This window comes from Topomyia yanbarensis, chromosome 2 (assembly GCF_030247195.1).
Source record: "Topomyia yanbarensis strain Yona2022 chromosome 2, ASM3024719v1, whole genome shotgun sequence".
NCBI classification, from domain to species: domain Eukaryota; kingdom Metazoa; phylum Arthropoda; class Insecta; order Diptera; family Culicidae; genus Topomyia; species Topomyia yanbarensis.
Window position 1 is genome coordinate 266,428,230 of NC_080671.1, and position 22,466 is coordinate 266,450,695.

The 22,466-nt window shown below is 38.6% G+C and overlaps 1 protein-coding gene across 10 annotated transcripts in view; it reads left to right on the forward strand.

Moving 5' to 3' along the window:
- The window catches only part of LOC131683134 (uncharacterized), a 1,279,861-nt gene that overhangs the window by 6,352 nt on the left and 1,251,043 nt on the right, over positions 1-22,466 (forward strand). The window contains exons 2-3 of one of the 10 annotated variants that reach the window (XM_058964946.1): positions 144-245; positions 303-419. The exons of the other annotated variants lie outside the window; for them this stretch is intronic. The gene's annotated coding sequence lies outside the window, so the exon portion shown is untranslated. The remainder of the gene's footprint in view (positions 1-143; positions 246-302; positions 420-22,466) is intronic. 10 annotated transcript variants of the gene reach the window in all.

The following is a 22,466-nucleotide window of genomic DNA, read 5'->3' on the forward strand; positions in this document are numbered from 1 at the left end:
TTGCTTGTAATTAGGTACCCTAAGTATTGCAAAGAAGAAACAAAAAATTTACATTTTTTTGAAATTTACATGTATATTAGCGTTGGATAGTCTTGCTAGAACTTTTTCCAACTTGTTCAAACAATCTTTAAATGTCTTACCAGCAATGAGAACGTCATCCAAATAACAACAAACACCATCTAATCCGTTAAGAACCTGGTCCATGACTTTCTGGAAGACAGCAGCACTAGAACTAGCACCCTGAGGTAATCGATTGTATGTATACAACCCCTTAATCGTATTTATAACTACATATTTCTTAGAACGTTGAGATAGCCTTAGCTGAGTATATGCACCGGCCAAATCGAGAGAGCAGAAAACGGTACAACCTGCTAAGGATGCAAAAATGTCTTCCGCGAGTGGAAGAGGATAAGTATTAGGTATTAAAATCGTATTTAAAGATACCTTACAGTCTATTACCATTCTGATATCTCCATCCTTTTTTATTACGGCTATGACCGGCGAAGCCCATTCACTCGCCTGGATGGGTGTTATTACTTGCTGATTTTCAAGCATATCTAAGTGATCCAAAAATTTATCTCTTATCTTATAAGGTACCTGATAAGCCTTTTTAAAAATTGGTTGAGTCGATTTGAAACTGAGTTCCGCTTCATATCCTGCAATTGGTTCAGTGAGATCTTTATCAAATACTTTAGCATACGTTTGTTTTACTGCACCTAAAGCTTGCTCACTCATCTCAGCGATATTTATATTCTTGATAGGTTGAAATTGTTTGAAACCATCCTTCCAGTTTGGGTAAAACACCTTCAGCCAATCTCTACCCAAAAGCGGAGTGAAATCTTCGGTACATTTCAGTACAATTAATTTCCTCTCAGTGCGCAGGCAATTTAATTCTACCTCCACGGAGATCTGCCCTAAAACTGTAATGCTGGAACCATTCACAACTACTAGTTTTTTGTTGCATTTAGATATAGGAATATGTTGAAACATCCGCTTGTATAAAACTTCACTAATAACAGCCACAGCTGACCCTGTGTCCACCTCCATAGAAATTTTACAGTTCTGTATTACAACAACCAACATACATGCTTCAGAAACCTTATTAACGCTACCTATCATCATGCAACTGATCACCGACTCATCACTAGAATCATTAACACGTATTCTATCAAATTTATCAGTAAAGGTGGGCTCTACTGTATCTTTTTTTTCGTCAACGAAATTAACCGTCTTTTCATGTTTGCTATGTTGCAAAAAATAACAGTTTTTACGAATATGACCTCTACGTTTACAGTAATTGCAAACTGCACTACCGTGTATGTGCTTTGTTCGATTACCACGATCATCTCTGTTCCACTCATTGCCATTAGTTCTGTTGCGGTCAAAACTCCTCCTACGGTCATTGCTTCTACTACGGTCGCGACTCCAACTGCGATAACGAGGTCTGTAGATACTCCTATGTTCATAATCGTTATTTCGTCCACCTAAACGCTCCTTAACTGACAAAACTACTTGATTCGCCCAAATCGTCAATATGACCTGCCCTAGTTCAGCCTTCTAGTTATTATCGTTTTCTCGACAGTGTCAAGCTGCACGTCATCGTCCATGAGAAGTTTTTTCCTAAGGTCCTTGTCCCGAAGACCTATAATTAATCTGTCACGAATTGCCTCATCCTTAAATTTCCGAAAATTGCAATTTTCTGCTAACAATTTTACAGCCAATACAAAATTTTCAGCTGACTCATTCGGTTTTTGAATACGGTTATAAAATTCATATCTATTCATCAAAGCTGGTTCTACTTTGTCGAATCGTGCTTTAAGTTTTTTAATTATCTCATCGTATGGAATTTCACCAACGTCCTTTTTAGGAAAAATGAGTTTGATCTCTTCAAAAACTTCATCCCCACTTACGGAAATGTTTTGTCTCTGCATTAACTTTATTTAATTTGCACAAAACTTCAAATCGTTCAACGTAGTGGGTGAAAGATTTATGCCGTTGGTACTGGTCAATCGACCCAATCATACCAGGTGTAGTCATTTTATTAGTTACACTGCGTATAAATAAAAATGTATAGCAAAACAAACAGTTTACTCACGGTTACTGTAGCCCTATCTTACTGTATGCGGTTTCTCAACTAGATCTAAACTACGTTTTCCAGCTAAAATTTATAGCATGCACTCCTTTTGTGTAGTCCAACGCAGGTGAGGTTCAACGATAACATGCAATCGTCTACTCCGTTCCAGGTAAGCTCTCGCCGATCTTTTTTAATACTCAATCCTACTTTTTCGTTGGATACAAGTGAAGCGATACGATCATCACCCAAACTTCTGAGACGAATGTTAATGAATGGTGAGAAGTGAGAAAATCGACACTGTCACTCACTCAGATCTTCACCAGATGAGATCTCTCCTACTCGTAGTTCTTCGTTCACCAACAGAAACAAACACAACCGCAACAAGAGATAGCAGCAGCAACGATCGTATGGAACTCACTCTCACTCAATTTTGATTCGCGGTGTTGGCGCGGTTTTCTCATTCGATCAGACAAAATGAAGTTTGGTAAACGAATAAAGTCGATCCTGATGCTGCTAAATAAAAGATAGGAAAACAAAATGGCGTTAAAACCACGCTAAACGAAATTATACGAACCGGCTATTTTTCAATTTTTTTTATATATTCATAAGTATCATACATCAAAAAAGATCTGACTCAACAGGTGCTCTCATTGATTTTTTTTTGCCCAAATTATTAACAAGCAAAACCTGTCTGCCACGTTTCAAGTTTCGCGAAGTGCTAAATTCGTGAAACTCTGCTGGTACTTACGCTTGCTCACACTGGACTTTCGCCGTTTGAGCTAATCTCCTCTCGAGATGCACTTTCACCAATTCTCCCCGTCGCCACTGTAATAATTTAAGGCACTACTTATCTTAACACAAGGTTTTTCTTTTCTTTTATAAAATATACTTTAAATAGCACTAAGTACGCGTCCGTCTATATCAACGGTATAAGCTCGAATGAACCTTCTTTATTGCTTCGATCAGATCTTTATCTAAACATCGATTACATCGCTACGATAAAGCCTAGGGTGGTCACTACAAGCAAAAGTTGAGCAAAGCAAAATCGATGCTGGCAGAGTTTCTGCGAGCATTTTGCGAGATTTGTGCGAGAAATCTGGCAACGAATTCGCTCAAATGCATGTTGGTCCATATTTGATGCCACATCTTTGTGATGTTTTTCTCTTTTCGTGCTAAATTCTACCAGGTAGGAATTGCCAGGATCTTTGCACAGTTTATATCCGAGTGATGCCAGAGTTTAGCTCGGTTCCTGACAAAATTTGCTAGAAAACGCGAGCGAAATCGAGTTCACGCTAGCTCAACTAACCCGACAGGATACGCGCAGAAATCTGACAGGGCTGCCAAACCAAGACTTACAGAAATCTAGCAGAGCGGTCTCTGCCAGAAAATATGCTCATTGGGATACCTTCAACACGGTTTACCTAATTTTACCCTAAGAGAAGAGACGACAACAGGCTTCTTGCTCTTCTTAATTTTCCCGATTAGGCCCTGCAGTAAATCTAAAGACAACAAGCGTTCATTAGAGTTACTATAAGTAGAAAAACTCATAGTAAGAGAACTGCGGAGAAAAAAACAGCATTTTGGCAACGTATGCCCCGGCATTGTATGGCAGCACGTCCAATGTTATAAGGATAGGCAATGTTCGATTGGATTCGTTTTTTGACAGCTAAACGCGAATCCAATCGACCCAAAATGGAGTCTCCGCAGTTCTCTTTCTAGAGTTTTTCTAACTATAAGAGGTAGGCGGACACAAAAGCCGGAAAACTGGCATCCCATAAATCTTCAAACTCTAACTTAATAATTTCATTGTCGTCGTAAGAACTTTACATGCATGAATAGAAAAAAAACAATTCGAAGATCGGATGATATGATTTCAGACTTGTGCGAATATCTCTTCTTGTCACAGAAAAAAAAAATTGGTTATTTTCGTTTCTCTACACGAGATAACACAAGATAAGAGTTAAATAGTTATGACCATAATCACAATACCTTTCCCATATACATCCAAAGAAAATATGTTATGCGACGTCATGCTCGGTTGGCTCCGGTATTTGACATGTTCAATTGGCTCCGCTTAGTGTTTCGCCTAGAAAAACTCTCAGTAAGAGAACTGCGGAGAAAAAACAGCATTTTTGGCAACGTATGCACCGGCATTGTATGGCAGCACGTCCAATGTTATAAGGATAGGCAATGTTCGATTGGATTCGTTTTTTGAAGCTAAACGCGAATCCAATCGACCCAAAATGGAGTCTCCGCAGTTCTCTTTCTAGAGTTTTTCTAGTCTCGCCTATCTATGAATATAGTAACTATAGCGTTCATCGTTGCCAGATTCCTTTTGTATGCTTTTCGCAATTGCTGAAAATACAATCGTGATTCGCTGGTTGGGCCACACCTCTGCCCAAGCATAGGGTGACCATATCAGACGCGTAAAAAACCAGGACAGTCGAAAGGGTACTGCTTCCCCCCGATACCTCTCAATCGACATTGCCTTTTCCGCACGTTTTCGGCAGTTGAAAATTTCTGGGGTCTGGCAGGCAGAGCTTGGACAGTAAAAAAATTATGGGAGTCTGGGAGGAAGAGCTCTGCCAGAAAGTCTTTCATCGGAATTCCACAGTGGCAGTTCTTGCTAGACCACCATAAGCAAACGTTTAATGCTGAGATGGTCTGTGCAGTACCGGCGAGGAGTTTTCAGTACTAAAAACACGACATGGACGTAAATCAGAAACATCAGTGATCCCAAGTTGCTTCCCTGCGCTATGCCTGGCAATCTCCATTGACAACCATTATCTCTCGATTTGAGAGCTGCAAAACCTACCGTTGTTACCAAAAATTTCTCCGTTTAATCGATTGTTATATGAAAACTGGCGAATAGCTTGGTGTAAATAACACGAGTTTGAGCCCGAGCTTGAAAAAATTGACATCTCTGCGTGAACTTGAAAGAAAACAAAATTCAATTCATGCCCGTCGCGATGAATTTTTTTGACTGGGGTAGGATGCGACTCGGCGGTTAGTCGCTGTTCAGCGTCCTGGCGTCAAGGCATGTTAATCGTCCATTAGATATTTCACACGCATTTTATTCGACACTCCTCAATGTATTACCTGAGCCGTGGAACTTTTAATATTATCAATGTGTAAATAAATATCAATTGAATTGTATTGTATATCCATCGGATCTTGTATACACGATTTGTTACTTTGCGTAAAGATCTTATTTCTTGTTGAAAATCTATTTATTTTATTGCCTCTTGTTGCTTGTGGATCACTTAGTCCGCTTTCTCTAGGTTTATCGTTTTCATGCTATTCTCGCTGTTAATGTTGTATGGGTTTTCACGATTATCTGGTTTCAGTTGCTTGTGGGGTGTACGGGTCGCGATCGCGTATTCGTGTTCTTTGTTATTTACTTTATTATCGGTGGTGCTGGCAGTTGTTTGGGAAGTAGTAGGCATATCACAATGATTGTTCACGCTGTGCGTACGTTCTGTTGTTCCAGTATTCGTTGGTGCCTGAGCTGCAACTCCGGTGGTTTTCTTGATGTTGATGAAGGACTGTGCGATGGGTAGGCTTGCAGTTGATATTGCTTCGTTAGAGGTTTGTGTACATGGTTTCTGGTAGTGTATCTTCTGGTGTAACAACGTAGAGCACACAGGGGTCTGTCCTTCATACGTGCATAGCGTGATTTGAGATTTGGTCACGCGTTTTGCTTTGAATTGAAAGTTCAGATATGAAGGAATAGGTCACTCGCATTCTCACGAAACAAAAAGCGTTGGAAATACCTGAATTTTCTCCAAGTTTTTAACTTAAAGGATTCCACCGTTACGTGTTCCGACATGATGGTTGTAATAAATTTATTAATAGTACCCAGGTGTAGATCGTGCAGACGCATATCAATCTTATCATTGACAATATAAACGGGTATCTTGGTCCTAACATTTTCATACTCAATGACGTATTGTATGTTGTCTTCCATAGCGTAGCTTTCCGTTATAGCCAAAGTTTTAAACGTTATCAGTAACGAGTGTGGTTAGCTTGAATAACGACGACTTCCGTCAGTCTATACTGCATTTGCTAATTTGCTGTTGAATTTTGCTGTTGAGTTTCAAACATCTTGAAATGAATGATTGATTTCGAATCGATGAAAGTAACGGTGCTTTATTGCGAGGGATTGCCCTTCCTATGATGATTCTCAGGGATAGACCGTTCCAACATCAAATTATGGTCTTGTCAAATTTTGGTCTTGTCAAACTGCAAATGACGTGAAAACCCAACATGATACCAGATAAGGTATAGGCATACGTAAAGTGAGAGTTTTGTTTTTACAATTGGCAACATCTACATTGCGTAAATACTGCTTTCTTCCCATAAAAAAGAGGTTACTAAAATCGAAATTAATTAAAACAATGTTTTGAATATAGAAACTAGTGCTTTCAGCCTTTATGAGGTTCTTAAGGCGTTTGCCACCAATAATATTATTGTACACACATGCATTCACCTTATGCAAATTATCTTGAATCTGTTTTGCATTTGTCAAATCTGCCACTCTTCTTATTCTTATCCTGACACGCTCTTCTTCCCTTTGGGGCAGACCCTCGCTTTATTGTTCACACTGGCTTGGGACGGAATTTATTATTCGATTGCTTTGCTTGTTTATAGTACTGGCACGTTACATATAGACAGCAGACTTTAGGTAGAAACTTTCGTTTGATTCACTGTACTGTTGACAAGCAGAGCGACTGATTGGGTGCTATTTTTCTTTTTATGGAATGGATTTCCAGTAAGGCGAAAAAAAGCCACTAGCAAGAGAACTCAAGTAGAAGCAGAAGCACGAAAATGCCGATGTGTCTTTTTAGAGGTACAAAAGGCAATTCTTCGGGTCCCGGATTGAATGACGATTTAAGCCGAGAAGAAGCGCCTAAATCGTCATTCAATCCAATTGTTTCATCGATATTGACGAGGCACTCTTGAGAGATTAAAAAAAACCATCGGAAGGTACAATTGGGAGATTCGACTATATTAAGTTTTGTTTGTCGCATTCCGATTGGGGATGAGTATACGTTGCAGTTATGGTTGCGGTCGGTCGTTACTGCGGTCTGGAGCATAGTGAAAATCGAAGACTGAATAAATAGAAATATATTAGGCTTACAGGAGAAAAACCAGGACAAATCAAGCATTTTCCTTGATTTCCCAGGACACCAGGACAGTCAATGCAAAACCAGAACATGTCCTGGGAAACCAGGACGTATGGTCACCCTACCCAAGCAACGAATTTGATTCGTTAGTTGGACCGACTGACAGATGTCAAAAACTCTCCAAAGAAGACGTTAGTAGTGTAATTGCATCTATTCACATCTCTAATAATTGTCAAATTGATTGTCAAAGTAAATTTGATATAAGATTTTGACATTCAGATGCTTTTTAGTTGGACAATGGTCCAACTAGCGGAGGTTCAACTAAAAAGCGGTCCAGTTAAAAAGTGTCCAACCAGCGAATCACGACTGTAATTGTACCTCGAAAATCGCACCTCAACCAACAATTTACAATACAAAAGCTGCATTTAAAAATTTAATTTAATTTTTATTCGTGTCTTTCTTAATAACTATAACGTCATTCAGGACTTCTATTCAATTTGCATGAAATGTTGATGTGTATGAAAAGTAGCCAGAATCAGCTTAAAAAAATGACATCGCTGCATGAACTTGAAAGAAAACAAAATTCATGCCCGCAGCGATGAATTAAATTTAGGGTTCGTTTCCATCGTCATTCGTTCTCCCGACGCAGCGTTTTCAGATACGGACATGTTCGGTTTCAGAAGCAAAGTGAATTTTATTTCTATGCTAGCTCTGAGAGGGATTATTGATCAAAAGTGCACCAAATATAGATTGCGCAGTTCACTTATACTCGGAAATGTAGAAGATGCTAACTTATGCCTTCAAACTATCGACATAATAACAAATGAATGCTTTGGTTGGTGACTGAATTTATATATCCTCTGCACTCAAGCATTCGATTCTGCATGAAACTTCAGTCAGTTGGAAAGTGAATGAATGAGGGAGGCGTTGAATCTGAATGTCGGTTTCGGTAAATGCAAACAGAAATAGGTATCTGATTTTGAAATTTCGTAACACTGGCCAGAATAGATTCAGCGGCACTGTTTTCCATCCCGTTGGTAAATATAATAAACTCTCATGATTGGCAAAACGACCAATCAGAAGCTGGTTCAATATTGAGGTTAGGACTAGAAAAACTCTAGAAAGAGAACTGCGGAGACTCCATTTTGGGTCGATTGGATTCGCGTTTAGCTGTCAAAAAACGAATGCAATCGAAAATTGCCTATCCTTATAACATTGGACGTGCTGCCATACAATGCCGGGGCATAGGTTGCCAAAAATGCTGTTTTTTTCTCCGCAGTTCTCTTACTATGAGTTTTTCTAGTTAGGACTGGATCAAATTGGGTACGCGATTGTCTTCTCTTCTCTTAGATTTTACCTACACGGTAAAAAAAACTTTACCCATTTTATGTATTCAAATTGCCCATTTCGGAAGTTATTCGAGCTATCAAAAAATGGGTATTTCTTGTTTCTAACAATGAGTACTTTTTATCCATTTCACAACTACTCGATGAGGTAATGTCAATGGGTATATTGATCTTAACAACGGTGAAAAATCCTTTAGAATTATTTCAAGCTAGTTAACCTGCAAATTAAGGATCGTAGCGGAACATAAAATAACATTCATTTTACATTATTGTTTCCTTATAAAAGTATAGGAATCTAGATAGAGATCCTACTCCAAAACTCCTTAACAAAATAAATCCGCCAACTGGATATATTTTTGGTGGCTGGATCTTTTGGCTGCTCTAAAAATGCCGCACTGGTGAATATTTGCAACATCCTCAGTAGTCTAAACAGCCGTTGTTTTCGGAGCATTGCCGAAATGTACCGTTTCCGCCACGGACTCCGATGCAGGCCGATAATTTTCAGGTTCCGCTACGATCCTTAATTTGCAGGTTAACTAGCTTGAAATAATTCTAAAGGATTTTTCACCCATTGTTAAGATCAATATACCCATTGACATTACCTCATCGAGTAGTTGTGAAATGGATAAAAAGTACTCATTGTTAGACACAAAAATACCCATTTTTTGACAGCTTGAATAACTTCCGAAAATGGGCAATTTGAATTCATAAAATGGGTAAAGTTTTTTTACCGTGTAGTTTTCTACGCATTAATTGAGTTCTACAAGATGACGACACGAATGAACCTATGATGAATGAAGTTCATGTTTGACAATTCTCGGTGGTTTGTTTACTTTGTCAGTTGCGTGAGTGCGAGTGCAACGGGTGCTCATCTGTTACATTCGAACTCACGTAACTCCCATGTAAACCAACCACCGAGAATTGTCAAACGAAGTTCATCCGGCCCATTTTGCGGGGTTATGTCGGTTGGTGTAAAACCTAATGGGTACTTTATTTAATCAGTGTAGAGTTACTACAACGACACGACCTACAACTCAATGTAAAATTGCCTATAAAAAGTGTCCGAGTCATTTACCGCCAGTTATCAGTACATCGAGTAACCCCTGGGACATAGTAAATAAATAATTTATCACGCATCACTGCTTTGTTTATATTTACATCACAGGTGATTCCATAGATACGAGTTTTCACTAGGAGTTCAGTATTAGAATTTTCGCATTTTTGTAGATTTTTGTAATATGTGATTCTATCATTTAAATAATTTTAAATCGTTCGTTCTTCAGCGTTACCAATCTGGGACATAATGTTTCGCCCACTTACTAGGCACCATTATCCGTTTTTGAAAGGTGAGCCCGACTGTGTTGTCCAACACGAGCTTCCGCTCGTTACAAATATAACTCCATTTGCACTCGATCGCAGTACATTTAATGATCGCCTACATATTTCAGCGCAAGAACGATTAGTATATTGATGAATTATATTTAAGCTTTCGTACCACACCGTTCAATAGACCTTTCTCGTCAAAAAATTTTATATGATAGGATGCTTCCTTTTTTATCCCCAATTCGTTACTGCCTATTGCCCCGATGATTTGGTACCTCTAACTATTGAAAAAATCAAAAATAGTGCAAGCTGCTCATTTAACCCCATATTCTGAATACCTATCTTGCCTTGTTTCCCCATATTTTTACACCATTTGGATGAATTTCCTGTGGGGAATACTAAAAGGATGCCAGATATGCATATATATTAGTAAATCTGCAGATTTTGCATTTCCACTGCAGATCTTTTGCAGATTACAAATATTTAGCAGAACAAAGCCCATGCCAGCCAATTTATACACTAGCCTTCAACATTTTTGATCATTTAAATTATATACATTTATTGGAGATTTTTGTAGCAATCGGCAGACTTTTATATTTTTACTGTAGGCTACCCGATCAGAATGAAATAACAGGATTATAACAGAACACAATTTTTGTAACCTACTGTGTTATAAATTAGGTCTCGTTAGTAGTTAAAATAACAGAAATTTATAACAAGTATCAATGAGAGATATAGTTTTGAAATATTTCTGTTATGTGTTTCTGATCGGGTATTGTTTAAATAGACCTGGCATCACTGATGCTGAAATGATTCATTCTTATACCTGTCAATAATATAGAGCATTGTATGAAAATGTATAACCGCACTTTTCTGACAGTTCGGTGTGCTTGTTTACATAAGACTTGTTTACACGGACTTTTAAAATTTACATTACTTGAATACTTTCGATGCTCTTTGAAAGAATATCAACTCAAGAGGGATGAGGATTGGAAAAATGGTAACCTGGTTCATACATTGACCAATCGGCGCTGGATGTAAAACCCGGTGGCATATTCTGAATCGTAAGATCAAGCATTGGGCTATAAAACGATTGCTTTCTGGATGATGGATAAGGATTTGTACACATTTGTTTGTTTGCTCGTAGGTTAATTCCTAACAAGATGATCCGATTGATTATTCATTTTTAGGTGGTGAAGTTTACCTGAACTTTATAGGTAACGAATTCGGTCGATGATAAGTTGTTGAAATGATTTTGATCGTTCAATGCCCATATCGAAGAGCGTTTCCATTGGTCAGAATGCCTACCAGCGTATGATAGCTGCAAACATGAGGACAACAAGGTTATCGCTTTCGAATGGAACAATTATTTATTATTCGTGTTCAAGTTCCATTACAGCAAAAGTTTCGTCGATTATCGCATTGTCGTTGATTTGGCCGGCAAAATAGCGCTCGGCACTGACGATAAGGAGTAAGAAGGATTTGATTGGAGTGATAATAATAATGCAGAGCATTATACATTCTGGTAGAATATCAGGGAGGAGAAATTATATGTAAATTTATATTATATCCCGAGTAGCCATCATTTTGGCACCGCAATAAAGCTATCTGCTATCATGTTAAAATTGGCACGAAATAACTAGGCAGCGAATGATAAATTTCATAGTCAATTTATTTACTTTTTCGGAAGGATAAGTAATTAGTATGTTGTGAATATATGTGTCGCCGGTGCCGTGTGTTATGGTGGTACCGGACGGAGCCGTTGGTCAGCAGACCGTCCTTGTCGTACTGGTCATGTCTTAACGCTTTCTACTTAGCGGTCATGTCTTAACGCTTTCTACTTAGCGCAGGATACGCGAAACCGCTGCTAGCTTTCGAAAGAAAATTCCTAGCTGCTGCTACTCTCAGTCTCTCTCTCGACTGAGGACTACAATTTCGGTCGATTAAATTATGCTATGAAAATTGTACTTCCTGGAATTTCATCTAACGAGATCAATTCATTGTAAGGAATTTCACTGCGTTTCAATATTGCTTGCCTCTGTAGGTGATGTGTGTGGATTCACTTCGACAGCCAGCTCTTATGTTTTGGGTAATTTTGCTATCTTATTCTGCTGAATAAGCTGGCACTCTTCTCGACTATTCCTGGCATTATACCGCTGACGTCGCACTTATGACGGTGATCAAGCGTGGCGAGAGTGGCAGTGGTTTCGTCGGAATTATTCACTCGACAAGCAGTAAGTGCAAGGACTCTGCTACTTATGCCTGAGCCCCTCATTGAAACCTTCGTCCTGCCGGAGTGTTAGCTTCGTCCAATACCGGAGCGTATTGCTGAACCGAAGCAGTCTGCTACTGGCGCTGCTTCCTTCGAATCGGAATCGCTGAATATTCCCGTTAGCCGAATGTCCAACGTGGCCGAAGGCAAACCGATTGCAGCAACACCACCAGCCGTAGCTGACCTTTTAGCCTTTAATCCAAGTCCCTGCCACTGGCATAGCGACAGACGAGTGCGGCGCAGGCTGGACCATCGGTTCACTCGGTGCCGGACGGGGCAAAACAGCTGCAACAGGAGCGGACCTAGTATGGGGTGTAAAGGTCATCAATTGCCATAGATCACCAAAATGCTCTGCGACTAACATTGTGAACAAAACAAACCAAATGAAATTGATCGCAACAACGATAAAATAATCTAAATTCTACCCAAACATTTGAAACATTTGAAAAGGGTCTAACTGCCAAACGTAAACCTTGAGAAAAAGGCAAAAGAAGTTTTGGTCGAATTCATTATAATTCTATTTAAAAATTTAATACTGTTTTATTTAGTTTGATTGCGCATATTGTTTACATGAGACACTCCCCTTAATTCGTTGAGTACGTATTTCACTGCCTTTATAATCCTTTTGGAATCAGTTACAATAATCCTTTATAATCATTTTATAATAAACGTATTGCTAGTTAGGACTTTTATATCAGCCGGGCCCTTTTATAATTTGTTATAAAATCATTATCTAAATTCTTCATAATCCATTGTTACGTTATATTTATGCACATGGCCAGATAGATAGTTTTTAACTGGGACGTGACGTGTGGATACGAAAAAACCTAATGTCAATTGGGTCATTAAATGAGAAAAAAAGTCGTTTTTTATTACTTACATCGATAAAGCTGATTTTCGTGATTGCAACAATATTTTTTTCCAACTCAGGAAACGTGAAAATAATATTAAAATTTAAAATAAAGAAATATGTTGACAGTCTGGATTTGACACTATAGGAAGGGTTTGACATATCGAATTTCACGACAAATGATGCCCTGTCAGAAAAAAATAAGGCATGTTTTCTCGGTTTTTCCACAGGGTTATTTTTATTTGACATAAACACCATACATTGCATATAGTTTTTTTTCATTTTGGGTGTTGTCCTGATAGGCCAGATGTAAACAACCGCTGTTTTCCTATGTATGGTTGCCAAGTTTACATTAGATTTATTTTAAAAAACAAAAAAATCGTTTTTACGTATTGCAACGAAATTTTTTTTGAAATCATGTTATATTATGTATATTGGACCTAAAATTTATCGAATGGAACGGAAAACTATATATAGCTTAATGACCCAATTGCAGCCAGGGGGAGCTGTCAAATGCAGCCAAAGGGAACCGTCAAATGCAGTCAGGGGGAACTGTCAAATGTAGCCAGTCCATTTAAAATGTGTGAGGAAGAAAGAGTGACTATGCAAGACAAGAGATCAAATGATCAGAAAAAAAAGATGGGTGGGTAATGTCAGAGACATAACCGGAGTGAAGTAGAATACACTTTAGACCGGTAAATTCTGCTCTGGAACAAGCAATTTCTATGCGACTTTGTCGACTTTAGCACATTCATAGTTTATTTGGAGTATTTTTTTTTGGAATTATCAAGTTGACAATTTGCAACATTCTTTGAAAATATTGTTGAACTTTTATGAATGAAGGCACGCAAACGAGCGTTTGACCGTCGTCCTACTACCAGCATCAGAGAAGTAGCAGATCAGCATTTTTCGCTACATGGCCTGTACCAAACAAACCGCTCGTAAGTCCACCGGAGGAAAGGCTCCCCGCAAGCAGTTGGCAACAGCCCCCTGGCAACCCTATACCATCATATGGAGTTTGACAGCGACCGACATGTATGGGGTGTTATAGCTATAAAGCCCCAAACAAAGAATTATGTTCGGCACTATGCTCGATATTCAAGCATTCCACACGACGTTTTGCATCTTGTGGGATGATTTAATAATTTAATTTAATTGACATTTTGTAACTAAATACAGCTTCTAATCATTCGGTTCAAAATCAATGTTTTGCCTTTCTTGGCAGTGATGCTGGCTGTACTGAGACGTCGTCCTTGACAGGGGGCTGGTTAGCAACGAAGGCCGTGTAAAAGTGCCCCAGTCACGGTTGGCGTTAAGAAGCCTCATCGCTACCGAACAGAAACAGTCGCCCTGCGAAAAATTCACAGCTATCAGAAATCGAGCGGGCCTAAATTGTGACCCAAAATAAACCACAAACCAACAAGTTCTTTTCAGGACCAGCCAATTATAAAGTATTATTATTATAAATGAAATTTTCCATTGCCTGTTATTTTCAGTAATTGAACATTCTACACAACTAGTCACAACTATTTCCAATCAGCGCAAAAATCGAAGATTTTCATTCAGTACAATAGCAGATTTTCACTTTTAGAAAAACAGGCAACATTCTGGCCGAAACGGAGCACCTATATCGAAACGTTAGAAAACGTTCGATTTTTGTAAATTGAATCATTACACTAACCTGTCTACAAATCACACAAATAACTTTTTTATTTTGTGCCATTCTACTTGAAAGCGACGGTATTGTTCACAAGTGGCTCACTTACCATCCAACGCCCTTGGCAAGCCACTTTCTGATGCTTGTAATAACAAAATTTCAATTTCATTCTTTGTCGATAAATTGATGGCCCTGAAAAGGGCCTTTTGTTTGGGCAGTGTTCGGAATTTACTTGGAGCTGGTGTATATGGTAATAGTTTTGGTGCCATCGAAGACGGCGTGATTGGCTAACTTTCTAGCAGCAGCAAACGGACGACGGTTTGAATTTTGCGAGAGATGCTGCAAACAAACTGCTGCATGCTGATGCTGGAAACGAACTGATCGTGAACAACAGCATGCTAAGTTTTTATACCTGACTACAGCACAATGTAAGCTCGTCCTTTTTTGTGTTGTCCTCAATATGTGTTTTTCGTAGCTCCACCCCTTCGTTGGTCGACCACATATTTTTGATAAAGAACAAAATTGAAATTGTGTTTTCAATACGGAGGTTATCAAACACTCAGGGTAAAAAGAGTAATGTAATACGGCACCTTGGTAAAATGTTTGAGAATTGAAACCTTTTTTGAATGCGCCTAGTAAACACGAAACTGTAAACAAACAAACAAATGATAACTTTTTATTTTGTGAAATACGTGAAATCGACGATATTGTTCACAAGTAGCTCACTTGCCATCGAACGCTCTTGGCAAGCTACTTTCGGATGCTTGTAATAACAAAACTTCAATTCGATTCTTTGTTGATAAATGGCCCGTACCAAACAAACCGCTCGTAAGTCCACCAGAGGAAAGCCTCCCCGCAAACAGTAAGCAACGAAGGTCGTGTAAAAGTACCCCAGTCACGGTTGGCGTTAGGAAGCCTCATCACTACTAAACAGAAACTGTCGCCCTGCGAGAAATTCACAGCTATCAGCAATCGAGCAGGCCTAAATTGTGACCCAAAATAAACCACAAACCAACAAGTTCTTTTCAGGACCAGCCAATTATATTCCAGTAAGATATAAATGAAATTTTCGTTTTCCATTGCCTTACAACCTCTTTCCTCCCGGCTTGAATTACTATCAATCTTGATGCTGTGCGGCGGGGCACAGGCAGTTTCCATTAGGGGCCATGCATAAATGACGTAGCATTTTGGGGGGTAGGGAGGGTATACCAAATTTGTGACGAAGTGTGACGAGGAGGAGGGTAGGGTCAGAAGTTGTGCGACGTAGCATTAAGTTTAAAATCCATTGTTTAGAGTAAACAATTTAATGATCCTTCATTCCCAAGAGAAATGAATTTAAATTCAAACAAGTTACTTTTGATGCGGTTTTTCATGAGGTAAATTTTACGATTCGCGGAATTACAAGTTCGCAAAAATACGAAAAGATTTTGTATGCGGATTTAACTTGCTACATTAGTTAGCTAATGTTGCTAACTAGTAAACTTAGTTTGGAAGCTGAATTAAAATTTCACTTCGGATTCAACCAAACAAAATCTAGTAATTTAGATGAACGTATGTTTCTTAGAATCATTGGCAGCTGCAGGATTATGAACTGAGAGAACTTCTCTTCATGCTCCCCTTGACATATAAAATTCAAAGCAAAACTATCAACACTATATTTGTGATGAAATAGGCTTATTTTGCGCGCAATTTGCTGTTATAATGAAAATGATGATAAAAGTCGTCAAACATTTTGAAAGGACATGTATTTAAAATAATTGAAAAACATGTAGTTTTTTTTTCATCACCCGTGCGCTTTGCATGGGATGAGGGGGAGGGGGTAGGTAAATGCTACGTTATTTACACGAGGGGGAGGTTAGAATTTTGTGATCAAATGCTACGAGGGGGGAGGGAGGGGTCAAAAATCGCCGAAAAAATGCTACGTCATTTGTGTACGGCCCCTTATAGTGGAAAATTTAGGCCTGCGCGTTTTTCCCAAAAGTTTTTTAACTGTGGTGTTTTCAAGGAAGTTGTAGTTGAATTCAAAATAAAATAGTTTACTTCTATTGTCAGAGGTGGACCTTCTAACGAAAACTAGTCTGGCTCGCTTAGAATCGAATTGTATGGACCAACCACTGCTTTCACAAAATCCGTTATTTTCAGTAATTGTACATTCTACAGAATTAGTCACAACTATTTCCAATCAGCGCAAAAATCCAAGGTTTTCATTCAATACAACAACAGATTTTCACGTTTGAAAAAACAGGCAGCATTCTGGCCGAAAATTTTGAAACGGAGCACCTATATCGAAACGTTAGAAAACGTTCGATTTGTGTAAATTGAATCATTACACTAAACTGTCTATAAATCACAAATAACTTTTGATTTTGTGCCATTCTCGTGAAAGCGACGGTATTGTTCACAAGTGGCTCACTTACCATCCAACGCTCTTGACAAGCTGATGCTTGTAATAACAAAACTTCAATTTCATTCTTTGTCGATAAATTGATGGCCTTGAAAAGGGCCTTTTGTTTGGGCAGTGTTCGAAATTTACTTGGTGCTGGTGTATATGGTAACAGTTTTGGTTTCATCGAAGACGGCGTGCTTGGCCAACTCTTCTGACAGCAGCAAACGGACGGCGGTTTGAATTTTGCGGGCGATGCTGCAAACGAACTGCTGTATGCTGATGCTGGAAACGAACTGAGCGTGAGCAACAGCATGCTGAGTTTTTATACCTGACTACAGCACAAAGTAAGCTCGTCCTTTTTTGTGTTTTCCTCAATATGTGTTCTTCGTAGCTCCACACCTTTGTTGGCCGACCACATATTTTTGATAAAGAACAAAATTGAAATTGTGTTTTCACTACGGAGATTATCGAACACTCAGGGTAAAGAGAGTAATGTAATACGGCACCTTGGTAAAATGTTTGAGAATTGAAACCTTTTTTGAATGCGCCTAGTAAAAATGTTTTCCACTTCACTCCAGTTTGTTTCTGACCATATTTGCAATTTGCGTACTGAAATAAATCATAATTTAGGGTTTAACATAAATTGCTCTCCAGGGAGAAACAGTCCATGAAACAGAAAATGCAAACTTATTCTTTGAAATGATTTTGGTGGCCCTGAAAAGGGCCTTTTTTATAATGATACAAGTGAGTTCTACCTTTTCAACTTTCAAATCCATACAAAGTGCGTCCCTGCCGCTTCAGAGTATAGACGACATTCATTGCCGTTTTGCGCTTGGCGTGTTCAGTGTAGGTCACGGCATCTCGGATGACACTTTCTTGCACACCATCATCATTCGTAGATTAAATCGAAGATGCATTTTACACCACCACGACGAGCCAGACGCCGAATGGCGGATTTGGTGATTCCCTGCATTTTATCACGAAGAACCTTGCGATGACGCTTGGTACGGGAACGCAAACATGATACCGCTCATTGTATCGTCCGGACGAGCATGTTGCTCGTGTGGTAAGCGAGCACCCACTGATACAAAACAAGCTCGCGTGACCTGTATATATAACATTCCCGTATGTAATGAAACGCTTACATGCTCCTTTTTGACGGCTCTGCGTGGGATATGCTGGCAAATTGCGCATTTTCCTCGCTGTTTTCTGAAAATCCTTGTTTTGGTTTATTTATAGTAGTCGCAGTAATTCCGAAATTTAATACGAAATACGTGCACAAATTTCCGATCAGATAGTGCAAAAATATTGCGATTTCGTCCAGTAGAACGGAAGATATTCGCATTTCAAATCTGGGAAAATTTCTCAACTGAAATTTTTGAAACGGGACCCCATATTGAAACGTTAGAAGTATTCTACTTCAAAAAGAAAAAAAAAACATATATCCACAGGTTTTGTCCCAGGATTTTAATAGAGAACATGAAAATTCGATTTGTTTGCATTTGGCAGTGGGCCTTTTTCAAATGTTTGGCTAGAAATTCCTTACTTATACAATGAATCATGTACAAGAAAAGTAAAAATGTTAAATTTAACGGAACAATGTATGATGCCGACATCAAATAAAAAATTACAGCTGAGCGACCTTGTTTGGAAAGTGTTAACATTTGGCAGCGAACCAAACCAAGTTTCTCATACTATGATCAAATCAACAAAAATTCCAAGACCATGTAAACAATCTCTCTGAACTGTCAAACAAGTGAGGTTAAACATTATCATGCAATGTTCTCCACCGAGACAGTGTTGCCTAAACACACATTTTGAGTCCCACCATTCTTGCAAAGGTGAAAAAAATACTCAACATTGTTGCATTTTTCAAATTTCAAAAAATCATTAAAAAATCACGATAGCTCCAAATAGTCTCATTTCAACGGCAATATTCTTAAAAATGTGTAGTCTTTTGAATAAAAATAAGAAAAAAGGGGGTTAGGTCGGACGAGAAAGGTCTATTCTACCGTTCTGCCAAGCAGGGCCCGATTATACATTGATTTTATCTATGAATGCAGTTGATTACCGTGAGCAAGAATCAGTTTATCTATTTGTGTTTCGACAGAACTTTATCTGGACTTTGCGACGCTCATGGGAGTTTTGCACAAGGAGATGAAAGAATCTTTCACCGAAAATTAGGCCGTAATCGTACAGAAGTATTCCGACAAGATAACCATTCTGACCATACCTCCTTGATACATGCAGCAAATTACCGAACGATTAATAAATTACAATTGCGTTTGGGCTGAGGGCTATACTTTGGATATTAGCGAAGACTGCATATGATGTAGCGTAGACTGCATAATTTGTGGTCTTCGATATTAGGCAATCCGTGAGACGTTTCTGATCATTTCTTGTTTATTTCTTCTAACGTTCGTTGTTTCGATCCAACATCGAACGAATCGGACTAACGAAAGATGTTTGTCGGATGAGTTTTTATATTCTGGTTGCAGTTGAAAACTGGAAAATCCATCCAGCGACAATCGGTTTTTCTCCTGTTTAGTACTAATCCATGATGTCGGCAGTAGTGCGCTGGATAGCGCATCATTGTACGTAAACAGCGCACCACTTCCGACGTGATTCCATTGTTTAGAATCAGAGAAAATATGATTGTTGCTGGTTGGATTTTCCAGTTTTCAACTGCAACCATAATATTGATGGACTATCATAGCAAGTATTACCATCCGAGCAATGCGAAATATTTCAGCTGCGGAAATTTTGCCTTGGAGTTCGTACAATTTCAGTACTTCAATGATTTTGATTCAAATTCAAGGTTTGTTGGATGAGAGCATCATTTATTAAAATTTTATTTATTGTTTGTTTACAGCGTAAGTCTTGTTCAGAAGTTTTGAGTGATTCCTGAGCAAAAGCCAATTAAAATCTTAGCGTTTTATAACTGTTTTTCAAGAAACTAATTGAAATACATAATCTTTTTATCATGCAGAATTCTTTTTGCTATGTCCTATGGCGAAAAATATTTGCCGGTTGAACTTATGTAGTGGCAGGAACAACAGCAACACAATTTTTTCTAAAATTGCACTGGGTAACGCAATTCAGCGAGTCTCGATGTATTGATCGTCTCGTGTTGCTGTTACTGAGCCATCAAAGCTATTTTTGTGCTTTCTGTTGACAAACCTGCCAGTTAATTCCACTGTCTGTTTGACCATTCCCAACATCCGAAATTGCTATGCTGCGCTGTTATGCTGCATCGCTCCATTTTGAACTGAATGCAGTTGTTGCATCTAATGTTTCTAAGTTCGAACAATTGGGGTTTCGTTTTTTGATTCGCTTAGCGCACCTACAAATTAATCTTGTTAGGTTGGTGCTATATGTTCAATCAATAAAATAGATCTACTCTCTCACATTAACATTTGCCTGCTGTTGCAGACGATTGTTTCCACCTTTGTTGTCTTGATCTTCATTGGTAAAGAATTCATGTTTTGGGGGTGCTACCGTTCAGAATATATTGGCTCAAATAGCACGTTCCCCGTACAAAGTCGGGGATTTGTCGGGGTGCTACCGTTGGTAGCGGTTCCACTAAAAATACGAATCCCGCTTTGCGTGTTCTGAAGTATTCGCACAGATTTAATTACAACAGCGTATCGGTGGTACAGGATGGCATGTTTTTACGCGATCCTGTGGCGAAACATATTTGCCGCTTGCCCTTGTGTGGCAGCAGAAACGACCACAAAATTCTTCCCAAAATTGCATTTGGTAAAGCGATTCAGTGAAATATTAATTCCCAACACATTGTTCGATTCTAGAGAATCTAAAAAACTAATGAAACCATGCAAGGCCTATAATTATAACAAAATTATAAAACAATATTACCTATTCGCTTAACAATTCTAAGCAAGTCTTTCGCCAGCACGTTTTGCAAAATTTCTAAATAAGAAATCACTATTTTGAATGTAGAAGGTTATTTGCACCATTTTGTACAAAACATAATCCGTGTTTTGTTTCTATATTTTCCACTACGTAACCAGCCCAGTAAAGTTCAGTCGGAAATGAACTGGAATTCTGGCTGGTTCCAGTTCGTATTCCGGCTCCAGTGCAACAACCGATTCTAACTAGAATCGGTTGTGTCACTGGAGCCGGAATACGAACTGGAACCAGCCAGAATTCCGGTTCATTTCCGGCTGAGCTTAACTGGGAGGGGTTGCAACCTAGGTTGCAACGGTAGCTACCGTATCCACATAACAATTATTAGAAAAAATAACAGATTTATAAGTGCTGCTAGTTGCATGCATTTTTCAACTAAATATCAAATTTGACATTACCAGTTACCTGAGTCACTGAGGGGTAGTCAGATTTGCGATACAGTTTTGGAATGGCAGTGTCTAGTCGTGTCGTTGGTTACTATATTAAGACTTAAGAGTTAGGCGGCCACAAAAGCCGGAAAACTGGCAGCTATTATTTCAGGAAAAAAAACACTGGCATCCCATGCAAATGTTTAAGCTTTAGCTTAGTAATTTCATTGTCGCGTGATTAAGAACTTTACATGTACGAATAGAAAACCAATTCAAAGATATGATGATATGGTTTCATACTTGTGCGAATATCTCTTGTTTTTTTGTTAATTTCATTTCTCTGCATTCGATAACTCAAGAAAAGAGTGCAATAATTATAACCATAATCACAATACCTTTTTTATATTGAACTTATGAGACGTCATGCTCGATTGGCTCCGCCATTTGACTTGTTCAATTGGCTCCGCTCAGTGTATCCGCCTACCCACTGAGACGTCCAAAAAATTGTTTCAAAATCGTTCAACGCGGGTCCAACGATGGACGTCTGTTGAGCGGTTATTTGGACGTTGTCCAAATTGGTCCAACGAATGTCCTTCATTGGACGATTTTGAAACCAACCGTTCTTAGAGGGTAACTATGAATATAGTAACTATAATATTACCTTATTCCACGCTAAGAGAAGACGTGACAATCGGCTTCTTATTTTTCATTCGACCTTCTTTTCGCAGATTTCCACCCTGCCGAAATCTTCCGAACAGTGTTGCTATTTTTAAAATCAAAATGGATTCTTGTTAATTTATTTTACGCCTGCAATATTTTGTATCTTGAATCCATTATATTAATAAAGGGAACCGTTTTTCCATGTCATGGGTGTTTTGTAAGGTTTGATGAAACCATTCTCTGACAAATTTTAGATTACGGTTTGGTTGCTGTCTTATTTTTGTTTAAAATAATCAACCACGTATACGGCAAACGTGTGGTAGATACTTGTTCTACTTTGTCGCAAAATTTCTGCTTCATTTTTACTCTTTTAACGATAATAATATTATTTGTCAAAAGTATTTACATTATTTTCCTATAAATATAGCAACACTGCCAGACATCATTTCGCTATCCCTGCAGTAACATTGCGTACGG